The 13,136-nt window shown below is 36.2% G+C and overlaps 1 protein-coding gene and 1 non-coding gene across 8 annotated transcripts in view; one reads left to right on the top strand and one right to left on the bottom strand.

Moving 5' to 3' along the window:
• LOC136035992 (cardioacceleratory peptide receptor-like) overlaps positions 1-13,136 on the bottom strand; it is a 473,226-nt gene that overhangs the window by 422,961 nt on the left and 37,129 nt on the right. The gene's annotated exons all lie outside the window — the stretch shown is intronic.
• Positions 176-248, top strand: Trnak-uuu (transfer RNA lysine (anticodon UUU)). The gene has a single exon. It is a non-coding gene; the product is annotated as a tRNA-Lys (tRNA).

Below are 13,136 nucleotides of genomic sequence, written 5' to 3'. Positions count from 1 at the left end.
AGACTCATTCAACGCGGAATTCTCCGAGTAATTTTCCTGGAAAGTTTCGTCGGAAAATCTTAACCCCCCGATTTTCTAGCTTAGAAAAACCCATTTCCCTATAAGAGCCCATGTTAATTTTTGAAATTCTTAAAAGTTACATTTATGCACATGCAGGTATTTCGACTTCAAACATGCCCGGTTAGCTCAGTCGGTAGAGCGTGGGACTTTTAATCCTAAGGTCAAGGGTTCAAGTCCCTTATCGGGCGGTTTTTTTCACAAAATATGAAAAAACTTCGTTTTCTTAAAAAGTTAAAGAGGCTGCGTCCCAAAGTCGAACCTTAAAACGTACAGGAATTAGGAGAGGCAGTCCTAATTCCTGTACGAGGAGTACAGGAATTATTAAATTACATCCACCATGGATTGTAGAAAAACGTACAGAAATAATATGAAAAAAACTTCGTTTTCTTAAAGAGTTAAAGAGGCTGCGTCCCAAAGTCGAACCTTAAAACGTACAGGAATTAGGAGAGGCAGTAGGGGGGCTGAAACCCCCCACTTTTAAAAACTCTTTTGTACAGGTTTTTTGTTTTGTTAATTAAAAGAGGGCCTTTCCGAAGCCAAGAGCGGGGGGTTAGGGGGCGGCAGCTCCCCACAACAAAAAACCTGTACAAAAGAGTCTTTAAAAGCGGGGGTTTGGGGGGCGGCAGCCCCCCTACTGCCTCTCCTAATTCCTGTACGTTTTAAGGTTCGACTTTGGGACGCAGCCTCTTTAACTCTTTAGGAAAACGAAGTTTTTTTCATATTATTTGTCCTAATGTAACCATAGGTTAAATACCTTCATTGGTTACATAGACCAACTTTGTTTTAGGCTATCCCTGCCCAGAGACTTCTTCATATACCTTAAAAACAATGCAGGTGGTAAGTATTTGAAGTTCGATTAAGGTTTAGAGGATGGGCCAGAATTACAAAGATGTTTCTACCTTCAGCACACAGTGTACAATCCCATTGCTCTTATTTAACATACCAGTATCTCTGTTTTAGGTTTATTCGATGTTATTTAAAACATTTCGATGCAAATAAGTCATAGATTTTAAAATCAAGTAGTTAAGGCTACATGCAATAATGAGTGATGACTGGCAAACAATGCAATCACCATCTTAAAGGGGGGGATATTGTGTAAAAATTTAGAGAGAAATTGATGGCGTGGTTCCCTCTCTGTTATTAGCAATTTTCGGATGGTTACTCTACAGAGAGAGAAAAAATATTACGGGCACCCTTAAACTTCTGCATAATAAAATGAATTCCATAGCATATGGCCATCTATTTATTCTTTGAATAGGAAAAAAAAACCTTTTGTGCGAGGTGTACTTTCATTATGTGTCGCTCCGAGTATGAGTAGTTCACACCTCTCCGACGATATCTGTCACATGATCTATCGCCCAATATCTCAACAAATAAAACCCACTTCAACCTGTTTTTCTTAATTACAATTTACAACCATTATAAATGTGACACTAACTACTTTAATTTGAATAAAATTTAAATTATGCAAGTCACTGTTTGATATCTTTATTTACTAGGTATTTAAACGGATATGGGATCTTTATCGCCACATGCTTTATGCGAATCTTTCAGCTTAATTTTCGTGGACACTTGATGACTTCTGTTGAAAAATTTAAGTGTTTTTATAATAGTATTCGTGCTTTAAAAATATGGCACATATAAAATAGAATATTTGATAGTAACGTTTGCATAAGGCACGTGTTATAACTGAAGGAGAACGATGGGTTATGTTAGTGATCGGATGACGCCAGTTTTCCAATTTTTTTTCTCTTTTTTTTCTGCCGATTCGAATTAACAGTTTTTATGAATTTTTTTTTAGATTTATTGCACTTTTTCGTTGCTAGTTTAAAATTTTGAAACTTATATGAAATTTTCTCATCTCATTTGGATAGTTTTAAACAGAATTTTTTTTTTCCCGATAGTTCTCCACGAAAAACAGCAATATTAAAGCGCTGAGGGGCTGCCCAAACTTAGAAATCATGCACACAAGATGGCGCATACCAAGCATGACAAAACTATGCTAAGCGTTTTGGGAGATTGCGCCAAGTTTTTTGGGACAGTGCCAAACGCGACATAACTCTGCGGGAAACATGTCATTCCGAGTAAACCACGTAGTGGGAGGGGAGTGAGCGACCCCTCTTAAAGAGCTAAAACATTTTAACTATGTTTCTATAATAACCTTCGTGGTCAAAAAATGTGTTACGTCTAAAATAGATAATATGAAAAAAACTTCGTTTTCTTAAAGAGTTAAAGAGGCTGCGTCCCAAAGTCGAACCTTAAAACGTACAGGAATTAGGAGAGGCAGTTGGGGGCTGCCGCCCCCCAACCCCCCCGCTTTTAAAGACTCTTTTGTACAGGTTTTTTGTTGTGGGGGGCTGCCGCCCCCCTACCCCCCCCCCCCTCTTGGCTTCGGAAAGGCCCTCTTTTAATTAACAAAAAATTGAAATGAATGAATAGTGGAATAACTTCGAAAAATGCTAAACACAAGAGGACAGGAGAACCATTGCGCCGAAACTAGTAATTAGTAACAATGAAGTCCCCCCACAACAAAAAACCTGTACAAAAGAGTCTTTAAAAGCGGGGGGTTTGGGGGGCGGCAGCCCCCCCCCCCCCCAACTGCCTCTTCTAATTCCTGTACGTTTTAAGGTTCGACTTTGGGACGCAGCCTCTTTAACTCTTTAAGAAAACGAAGTTTTTTTCATATTATTTCTGTACGTTTTTCTACACTCCATGGTGGATGTAATTTAATAATTCCTGTACTCCTCGTACAGGAATTAGGAGAGGAAGTTGGGTGGCTGCCGCCCCCCCCCACCCCCCGCTTTTAAATCATTGTATAAAATAGAAAAAAAAAATAGATAGAAAGACCGAAATGTTTCTTTTGCTCATAAGAAGCTAATATTCTGTTATCTCTCAAATGATAAGCTGTCCAGGTGTTATCAAAATTATACACTTTTATTTTGATCTTGTGAAAAAAAACCGCCCGTATGGGACTTGAACCCTTGACCCGAGGATTAAAAGTCCCACGCTCTACCGACTGAGCTAACCACTTGCAATTGTGTAAATATAACTTTTAAATATCTTTTAAAAATTTCAAATTAACATGGGCTCTTATGGAGAAATGGGTTAATTAAGTAGCTAATGCGTGGTTTCTGGAAAACAGGGAAGGAGTTATCGGATCGAGCTGAAATTTCGCGGATAAGCTCCTGGGCCGTAGGGGACCTTAACTTGTGAATTTTAGCCCGATCGGACAAGGTTAAAGGGGTGGGATGGAGTTGGGGGGTCGAAACTTTCGGGGGGTTAAGATTTTCCTACGAAACTTTCAAGGGCACTTACTCGGAGAATTACGCATCGAATGAGTCTTCGTACACCCAGATCCGATGTCGGCTGTGACCTGTAGGCGTCGAAGAAAAAAAAAAGAACATGAACTTTAAGTGGCTATGCGTGGTTTCTGGAAAACAGGGAAGGAGTTATCGGATCGAGCTGAAATTTCGCGTATAAGCTCCTAGGCCCTAGGGGACCTTAACTTGTGAATTTCAGCCCGATCGGACAACGTTAAAGGAGGGCTGGGGTTGACGGGTCGAAACTTTCGGCCAGATTTTCCCCATGAAGGAAAAGTTGGAGGGGGATGAAATTTGGCAGGTTTCTTAGTTGGAGCTCAGGCTACGAAATGCATCCCTCTGCGACCACTGGAACCGAAGATCGCTTAACATTGTCGTGGTTCGCCTCTTTATAGAGGCACGAGTGTGCCTCCTTGATTATATAAGAGTAACGTTTGTACAAGACGCATGTTATAACCGAAGAAGAACGAAGAATTATATGTATCCTAATCAGATAATCTTTTTGTCGTTACTTTTTCGTCATTATTTTCAAATTTTGAAATTTCTAAGAAGTTTTTTGGACTCGTTTGGACATTTTTTAACAGAACTTTTTTTCCGATAGTGCTTAACAAAACACAGTAGTATTAAAGCACCAAGCGGCTGTTGACACTCAGAAAGTGTACACGAGATTTTACGTGCCAGGCGTTGTGGAACTGTGCAAAGCGTTTTTCACGAGTGCGCCAAGCGTGACGGAACTGTGCAGCATACGCGGCGTTCCTATATGTACACGAGGTGGCAGGATGCGGGCAAACCGTCGTAAAGAGTTAAAACATTTTAACCAGAAAGTTCAACATTGGGGTAAAGACAGGGGCCAAAAGGCAACGGGTCTCAATCTTGAAACTTAGAGATAACATAAATTATCCTGCGTATAATTAAGACTGCCTCTTTTCTGATTTTTTTTTTTTATATCGAAGTTTTAAAAAAAAGAGATGAAACAAAAAAGTAAATGTGGTCTCACACTACGCCGTAGAACGTTTCGCACAAGCATAAGTTTAGTTCTTTACCTTACGCTGTTTAGCTTTACGGATCAAATTTTGCCTGTAATGAAGTATTTCTAAGTAGACTCAAGCTTTACTCAGGATTCTAAGTTTCTTACGATTATGTTACTTTATGGAAAAGGCTATTAAATTAAATTTCCAATTAAAATTAAATTTATGGATGAGTAGTTAGCAACTTAATGAATTTTGAAAACAAATTAATAAGGCACTCCTAGAAAGCCTTTCGCATTTGATCAGGGCTTGAATTCTAATCTCCTTTGCACATTTTTAATCCTTTAATAGTTTGCTTATGATGATTAAATTAAAAAGCTAATTTTTTAAACGAAAGTAAGGAGCGACATTAAAACTTAAAACAAACAGAAATTACTCCGTGTATAAAAGGGGCTGTTCCCTTCTCAACACCCGTTCTTTACGGTAAAGTTTGACTCTTTCTCTCAATTCTACTTTATTAAACAGTAAAAAAACTTTAGCGTAAAGAGCGGGGCGTTGAGAAGGGAACAGCCCCGTCAGACTATGAATATAATGATTTTATAGTGCCAGAAGGTTATTTTTATGTGCAAAAATGTTAGTATAGATAATACGTTCGTAGTGTGAATGTCACTTAAGGCAGTGCTTTTACTATCCTGGAATTCCCCCGGGTTTCACCAAATTTCTTAGAAAGAAGGGTCTCTAAAATCATTCTTAAAATTAACGATCTTGTGTCTACAAAACGTTTGTGTGTCTATGACCGTTAGGTTTAGCAAGCCCAGTAATCTTTTGGGGATATTCGTATACAATGGAAGCGACCAGTGATTAATGATTAAAGAATAAGAAAAAGATTAACTCTTTTTTAAGTTCACAATGCTTTGAGAAGAAAAGGATTGAACTGTATATGCGTAAAACAATATAATGCTTATTCAGTATACTTTAAGAAGAAAATACAATACATTGCTCAAATGTTCAACAATGCTCAAATCAACAAAGCTCAAATGCTCAAAAAATACAAGGCTCAATTTGCGTATTTTAAAAAGACGATTGGTAAATAAAACACTACCAATTGACAATACTTATTGTATTCTATATTGCTTTTAGGAAATAATTTAAAATTAAAAGACATAATGGTGTCAATTGAGTGGATTTTTTTCCTCCTAGAATGTTTGTCCCCTAGATTAAAAAAAAAAATGTTTTTTTGGTGTTATCATTGAAAAAATGCCCTTTTTGAATTATCGTTGAAAAAAAATGAGATCGCCGTCAAAGTTGCTTTCCCCAAATATTATACAAACATAATCCCCTCCCTCGTTTTCTTGAATTAATGCCACTGAAGGGACAGGGGATTAAAGGATGTGTCAGAGTTCCCAATAGATTTTGTTCCCTTATAGTTGTTATGTCCCCCTTTGATCACATTGGAAAGTATTTGTTACCCCGATTTATTGAGTCTAATGGCTCCTTACTTTTCTCAGTTAGAGAATTCATCGGTTTTGTACCAAATAAAAATGCAATTTTTTTTTACTGAAAGTAAGGAGCAATATTGGAATATAAACCTAAACAAATGTTCGACATATGAGGGGGAGAGCCACCTATTCGATCTCCGTTCTATATGCTAATAAACTCTTAAAGTTTTTTTTTGTCTTTTTTCTTTTTTAAATACTTCAATTCAAATTCAATAGTCCTTGTGTCACCCCGATATCTCGAGTCTAATGGCTCCTTTCTTTCTCAGTTAGAGAATTCATTGGTTTTATACCAAATAAAAATACAATTATTTTTACTGAAAGTAAGGAGCAATATTGGAATATAAACCTAAGAAAATGTTCGACATATGAGAGGGAGAGCCACCTCTTCGATCTCCGTTCTATATGCTAATAAAGTCTTAAAGTTTTTTATTGTCTTTTTATTTTTAAATACTCCTAATTCAAATTCAATAGTCCTTTTGTCACCCTGATGTCTCCAGTCTAATGGTTCCTTTCTTTTCTCAGTTAGAGAATTCATCGGTTTTGAACCGAATAAAAATGCAATTTTTTCTTACTGAAAATAAGGAGCAAGATTAAAACATAAACCTACAAAAATGTTCGACATATGAGGGGGAGAGCCACCTCTTCGATCTCTGTTCTATGTGCTAATAAAGTCTTAAAGTTTTTTATGCTTTTTTAAATACTCCTAATTCAAATTCAATAGTCCTTGTGTCACTAAAAAAAATGTGATAAGAAAAATCAAATTTTAGCGTAAAGAACTAGGGATTGAAGAGGGAACACTCTCCCTCATATATTTCTGTTCGGAATAATTTCTGCTCGTTTTAAGTATTAATGTTGCCCATTACTTTCAGTTGAAAAATTTGATTAATTTCTTTAATTTCTGATTAGTTTTCAAATCATACCAGGATATCTCCCCCCCCCCAGTAGTACAAAATTCTCCCAAAAACGCTTCTCACCACGAAAACTTATCCCCTTAGGAAATACCCAAAGGTATAGCTATTGGATCTTTCAACTATGCAGAATGAAACGACTACCATAAAATATTGATTATCTATTTTTGGGAAAATAAGTGGCAGACAGGGATGGAGGGGGGGCTAGCTGACCTCTAACCTTTTGGTCATTTACAAAGGGCATTAGAACTTATGATATCCGTTTGAGTGAGCCCTCTCCTTATATCCTACGGACCATTAGTTTGATCCGATCATCCTGCGAAAGAAAAAACAATAAGCACGAATCAGTGATCTTTCTTCTGACAAAAAAAAGAAAATTCCACACTTTTATAAATGGAATCTTGAAACATCTAAATAAAGGTTCTCTGATACTCTGAATTAGATGCTGTGATTTTCATTAACCTCCTCTACAGTAACGTTCTCTAATATGCTAATATGATGATAACGTTGATAACGTTGATATGATAGTAACGTTAATATGCTGAATCTGACGGTATGATTTTCTTTCAGATTGCTTGTCGTTGAGTTGTTGTTTTCTTCCTTTTTCAAAAATCAGGCATAATTTCTCAGGCTCGTAGCTATTAATGGGTTATCATTAATCACACTCTAAGCCACCAGTGTGAGCTCTGGCCCTAGCGGCGTATGCGAGGCAGTGCCACCAATGCCAGTGCAAGGGTATGGTATTGCGTTCAGGCAGTCACACGGGCTCTACAAAATCTTTTGGCACTGATACTACAACCAGTTTGGGTACAACAAGTGTACTACCTTTGGGGGAAGTGAGGACCATACTATTTGGCCTAATAGCCAGGAACGAGCCACAAATGATAAATATATCCTTAAATAACGACGAAGACCTCACTGCCTTTCCATCACAAACACCATAAACAAGAAGAACAATAGAAAAATTTCTCAAGACAGTGGGAAACAAATTAGAATGAATATTTTGGCCCAATGTCCAAGGGCCGTCCTCAGCAATAGAAAAATTAAACAGTTCGTGGTAACGAACTGTAGTAAGGAGCGACCCAGCTCAATAGTAACCAAAAATCTAAACAATGGAATTTTGATACCAATAGCTACATCTAAGTTTAGTCTTACCCATCAAAAGTTACGAGCCTGAGAAAATTTGCTTTATTTTAGAAAATAGGAGGAAACATCCCCTAAAAGTCATAGAATCTTAACGGAAATCACACCATCAGATTCAGCGTATCAGAGAACCCTACTATAGAAGTTACAAGCTCCTACCTACAAAAATATGGAATTTTGTTTTTGTTTTTTTTTTTGCCAGACGGCAGATCACGGATGCGTGTTCATTTGTTTGTTGTTTTTTCCAGGGGTGATCGTATCGACCCAGTTGTCCTAGAATGTTGCAAGAGGTCTCATTCTAACAGAAATGAAAAGTTCTAGTGCCCTTTTTAATTGACCAAAAATTGGAGGGCACCTAGGCCCCCTTCCACGCTAATTATTTTCCCAAAGTCAACGGATCAAAATTCTGAGACAGTCATTTTATTCAGCGTAGTCGAAAAAACTTATAACTATTTCTTTGGGAACGACTTACTCCCCCACAGTCCCCGTGGGAGGGGCTACAAGTTACAAACTTTGACAAGTGCTTACATATAGTAATAGCTATTGGGAAGTGTACAGGCGTTTTCAGGAGGACTTGTTGGTTGGGGGAGGGGTTGGGGGAGGGGATAAGGAGAGGGGGATATGCTGGGGGAACTTCCCATCGAGAAACTTGTCATGGGTGAAGAAAATTTCCATGAAGGGAGCGCAGGATTTACTAGCATTACTTTAAAAAAAAAACAATGAAAAAATAAATATGAAAAAGTTTTTTTCAGCTGGAAGTAAGAAGCAGCATCAAAACTTAAAACGAACAAAAGTTATTACCAATATGAGGGGCTCACCCCCTTCTAATACCTCTCTCTTTACGCTAAGTAATGTAAACTATTTATTCTACGGCTTTTGTGATTCAGGGGTCATTCTTGATGAATTGGGACGAAACTTAAGCTTTAGTGTAAAAAGCGAGGTACTGACAAGGCGGCGAACCCCCTTATATTTGTAATAAAAACAAGAGAATACAAAATTTCTTTAAGTAAGCTAATTTATAAGTTACGTATATTTTTTACTAATAAAAAGATTCGTAAAAAATTAAAAGTTTTAGTTGGCTTTTTAATCAACCGAAAATCGGAGGGCAACTAGGCTTCCTCCCCATCACTTTTTTGTAAAATGGCTCGATCAAATTTATAAGATAGCCATTTAGCCAAAAAAAAATATCCCAATTTTTTTTTCATTATTCCTCTGCGGAGAGCCAAAATCAAAACATGCATTGATTCAAAAACGTTCAGAAATTAAGTAAAAAAAAACAAATTTTTGTAACTGAAAGTAAGGAGCGACATTAAAACTTAAAACGGTAAGAAATTACTTCGTATATGAAAGGGAAAAACTTTCTTTCTCTCAACTCTTCTTTTTAAAACAGCAAAAAACTTTAGCGTAAAGAGCAGGGCGTTGATGAGGAAGCAGTCCCTTTCATATACGAATTTCTGTTCGTTTTAATGTCGCTCCTTACTTTCAGTTAAAAAATATATAAGAGAAAACGACTTACAACAGGATAAAATCAACGAAACTAAAATGAAACATTTTCAAAACAGTCCTAGCATCCTTACCTCAGCTAAGTTCAACCACGACTGATAAATAAATTATGTTAAAACGAGGCAATTCATTGAAATGAAAAAGAATGATTTAAAAACACGTTTTTAATGCAAGTCTTGCTTTTTTGGCAGCTGACTTCATGGGTTTATTTGTGACAGGTTCTGTTTTAATATCTATTGTTTTTTTTTTAATATTTCGTAAGGTCATTTTTAATTAAACTTGTGCATAGAGCATTTAGTGAATATTCTTCCAAGTCCCTATTTAAGAAATTATTATTATTAATCTTAAGTCTGATTCCAATTGCTTCTCAAACTACTTGCTTTATGCCTAGGCCATTGCTAATAATGGCGGATTCTTCGAAAAGTATTTTGTGGCTACTATTTTCAAAAAAATGGCTGCTTAAAGCAGAATCAAAAGAAACAGAAGTAATATTAGAATTCAGAGCTTTGGTGATTCTCCGGTGAATATTACGATGACGATAGTTCTTTATACTCTCTTCCTACCCCATTAGGGTTTGGGGAAAATAATCTAATATAGTTGTAGCAAAGAACTCTGCTTTATTACCAATATCAATTCGAATATTAATTCACAATATCAATATCAAGTCTAGATGGAAGCTAAACTCGAAAAGCATAATGTGAAAAAAAGATGAAGTCGTCTCTGTGACGCGATGGGCCAAAAAATGTATTGTCCTTCCAAATTCAATTTACTTTATGCATAAATTATGTTTGAATGGGAAACTTAGCCAAAAAAAATAGACCAAAAATTAAAAAAAAAAAATCAATTTCTACCCTCTTGCAAAGCAGGGTCTATGCGATTGTAACTTGTAAATAAAATTATATTGTAGGTAAACCTATGTTTAAAAGAAAAGGGGATATTTATCGGATAAAAAAGGGGCACGGGCCCCAACAACTGTTATCGATGAATTCTGTACATTTTTAATCAAACAGTTTGTGGTAACGAACTGTAGTAAGGAGCGACCCGGCTCAATAGTAACCAAAACTCTAAAAAATGGAATTTTGATACCGATAGTTATATCAAAAGAATCGCATTTTTAAGCTGATTTTAAATATACAAGTTTCATCAAGATCAGTTATACCCATCAAAAGTTACGAGCCTGAGAAAATTTGCCTCATTTTAGAAAATAGGGGGAAACACACCCTAAAATTCATGCAATCTTAACGAAAATCACACCACCAGATTAAGCGTATCAGAGAACCTTATTGTAGAGGATTCAAGCTCCTATCAACAAAAATGTGGAATTTCGCATTTTTTGCCAGAAGACAGATCAGGGATGGGTGTTTATTTGTTTTCTTGTTTTTTTGTTTGTTTTTTTCCCAGGGGTGATCGTATCGACTGAGTGGCTCTAGAATCTTGCGAGAGGGCTCATTCTAACGGAAATTAAAAGTTCTAGTGCCCTTTTTAAGTGACTAAGAAAACTGGAAGGCACCTAGGCCCCCTCCCACGCTCAGTTTTTCCCCAAGGTCACCAGATCAAAATTCTGAGATAGCCATTTTATTCACCATAGTCAAAACACCTAATAACTATGTCTTTAGGGACGACTTACTCCCCTGCAGTCCCCATGGGAGGGGCTGCAAGTTGAAAACTTTGACCTGTGTTTACATATAGTAATGGTTACTGGGAAGTGTACAGACGTTTTCAGGGGGATTTTTTTTGGTTTAGGGGGAGAGTTGGGGGGGAGTTACGTGGGAGGATATTTCCATGGAGAGACTTCTCATGGTAAAAGAAAATTTCAATGAAGGGGGCGCAGGATTTTCCAGCTTTATTTGAAAAAACAATGAAAAAATAAATATGAAAAGTTTTTTCTACTGAAAGTAAGGAGCAGCATTAAAACTTAAAACAAACAAAAATTATTACGCATATGAGGGGTTTACCTCCTCGTCATACCTCACTCTTTCCGCTAAAGTATTTTTAGTAATTTCAACTATTTATTCTACGGTCTTTGTGATTCAGAGGTCAATCTTAAGGGATTGGGACACAATCTGAGCTTTAGTGTAAAGAGCGAGGTATCGACGAGGGTTGAGCCCCCTCATATACGCAATAAAAACATACGAATATAGAAGTTCGTTACGTAAGTTAATTCGTAAGTTACGTATATTTTTTACCAATGAAAATGACTGTAAAAAATTAAAAGTTCTAGTTGCTTTTTTAAGTAATCAACTTTGAGGGCAACTAGGCCTCCTCCTTCGCTTCTTTTTTCTCAAAATCTTTTAATATACAAATTTCGTTTTAATTATTTATGTGCGGAGAGCCAAGATCAAAACATGCATTAATTCAAAAACGTCCAGAAATTAAATAAAAAAACAAGTTTTTGTAACGGTAAGTAAGGAGCGACATTAAAACTTAAAACGAACAGAAATTACTCCGTATACGAAAGGGACCTTTCCTCCTCAACGCCCCGCTCTTTACGCTAAGGTTTCTTACCGTTTTAAAAAGTAGAGTTAAGAGAAAGGGTCAAACTTTAGCGTAAAGAGCGAGTTATTGAGCAGGAAAAGTCCCTTCCATATACGGAGTAATTTCTGTTCGTTTTAAGTTTTAATGTCGCTCCTTACTTACCGTTACAAAAACTTGTTTTTTTGTTTAATCAGCATAAGAAGCCAACTCGTTTGACGTGTAAGTTATTATCAAAATTTACTTTTTGAAGTTTCGGTGTAATATTGGCTTGGGTCGTTCGTTACAGCTTCGTAACAATGAACAGTTTGATGGATTATTTTTTGCTATTATTTGCAAAACAAAATTCTCGTTATGTAAAATAGTTATTTGAGTTAATGAGTCACTTTTTGATTTCTTCAGACTAACAGAAAATGATTAATTTTCTAAGTAAAACTTGTTAGTCAAAACCATAAACACTTGTAATTCCTAATACGCACGAAAGTTAAAAATTTCGGCTTTGAGGTCGCTGATGACAATTATTTGGCTAAGAGGAATCACAACTATCGACCACAACGTTCAAAATAAATGAGGGTTAGATTAAAAAAGAAGTGGCCTATGTAGCCTAATTATTCCATAAATGCCTTCCCGTAAATACCAAAAACTTTGGCGGGAATTCAACATCACATGTGAGCTTTGTATTTTCTTATATATTTTTTTTTTACTTCTTTTTTTTACAGTATTAGCCTCATATTTGTAATCAACAAGCCCAGAAATCCTTCCATACAAACTATAGTTGAGCTTTAAAGTTATTAAATAAAAAAAAAGTTTTTTTAACTGAAAGTGAGGAGCGACATTAAAACTTAAAACGAACAGAAATTATTCCTTACAAGAAAGGGGCCGTCCCCTCCTCAACGCCTTGCTCTTTAAGTTAAAGTTTGACTCTTCCTCACGACTCTAATTTTAAAACAATAAAAAACTTTGCGTAAAGAGCGAAGCGTTGAGGAGGCGACAGCCCCTTTCATATACAAAATATTTTTGACAGTTGTAAGTTTTAATGTTGCTCCTTACTTTCAGTTAAAAAAACTGGTTTTTTCGTATTTTATTCCTGAAGGTTTTTGAATTAATGCAGGTTTTGATTTTGGATACTCGTACATGAATAATTAAAAAGAAATTAGCATATTAATTTAGATTTTTTGGCTAAATGGCTTTCTCAAAATTTTGACCAAACGATTTTAAGAAAAAAGGGCCAATTTTTTTTTTTTTTTTTTTTTTTGGTTACTT

The sequence above is a fragment of the Artemia franciscana genome, chromosome 15, assembly GCF_032884065.1.
Source record: "Artemia franciscana chromosome 15, ASM3288406v1, whole genome shotgun sequence".
Taxonomy (NCBI): Eukaryota; Metazoa; Arthropoda; class Branchiopoda; order Anostraca; family Artemiidae; genus Artemia; species Artemia franciscana.
This window is presented reverse-complemented; position numbering and strand designations above follow the sequence as displayed.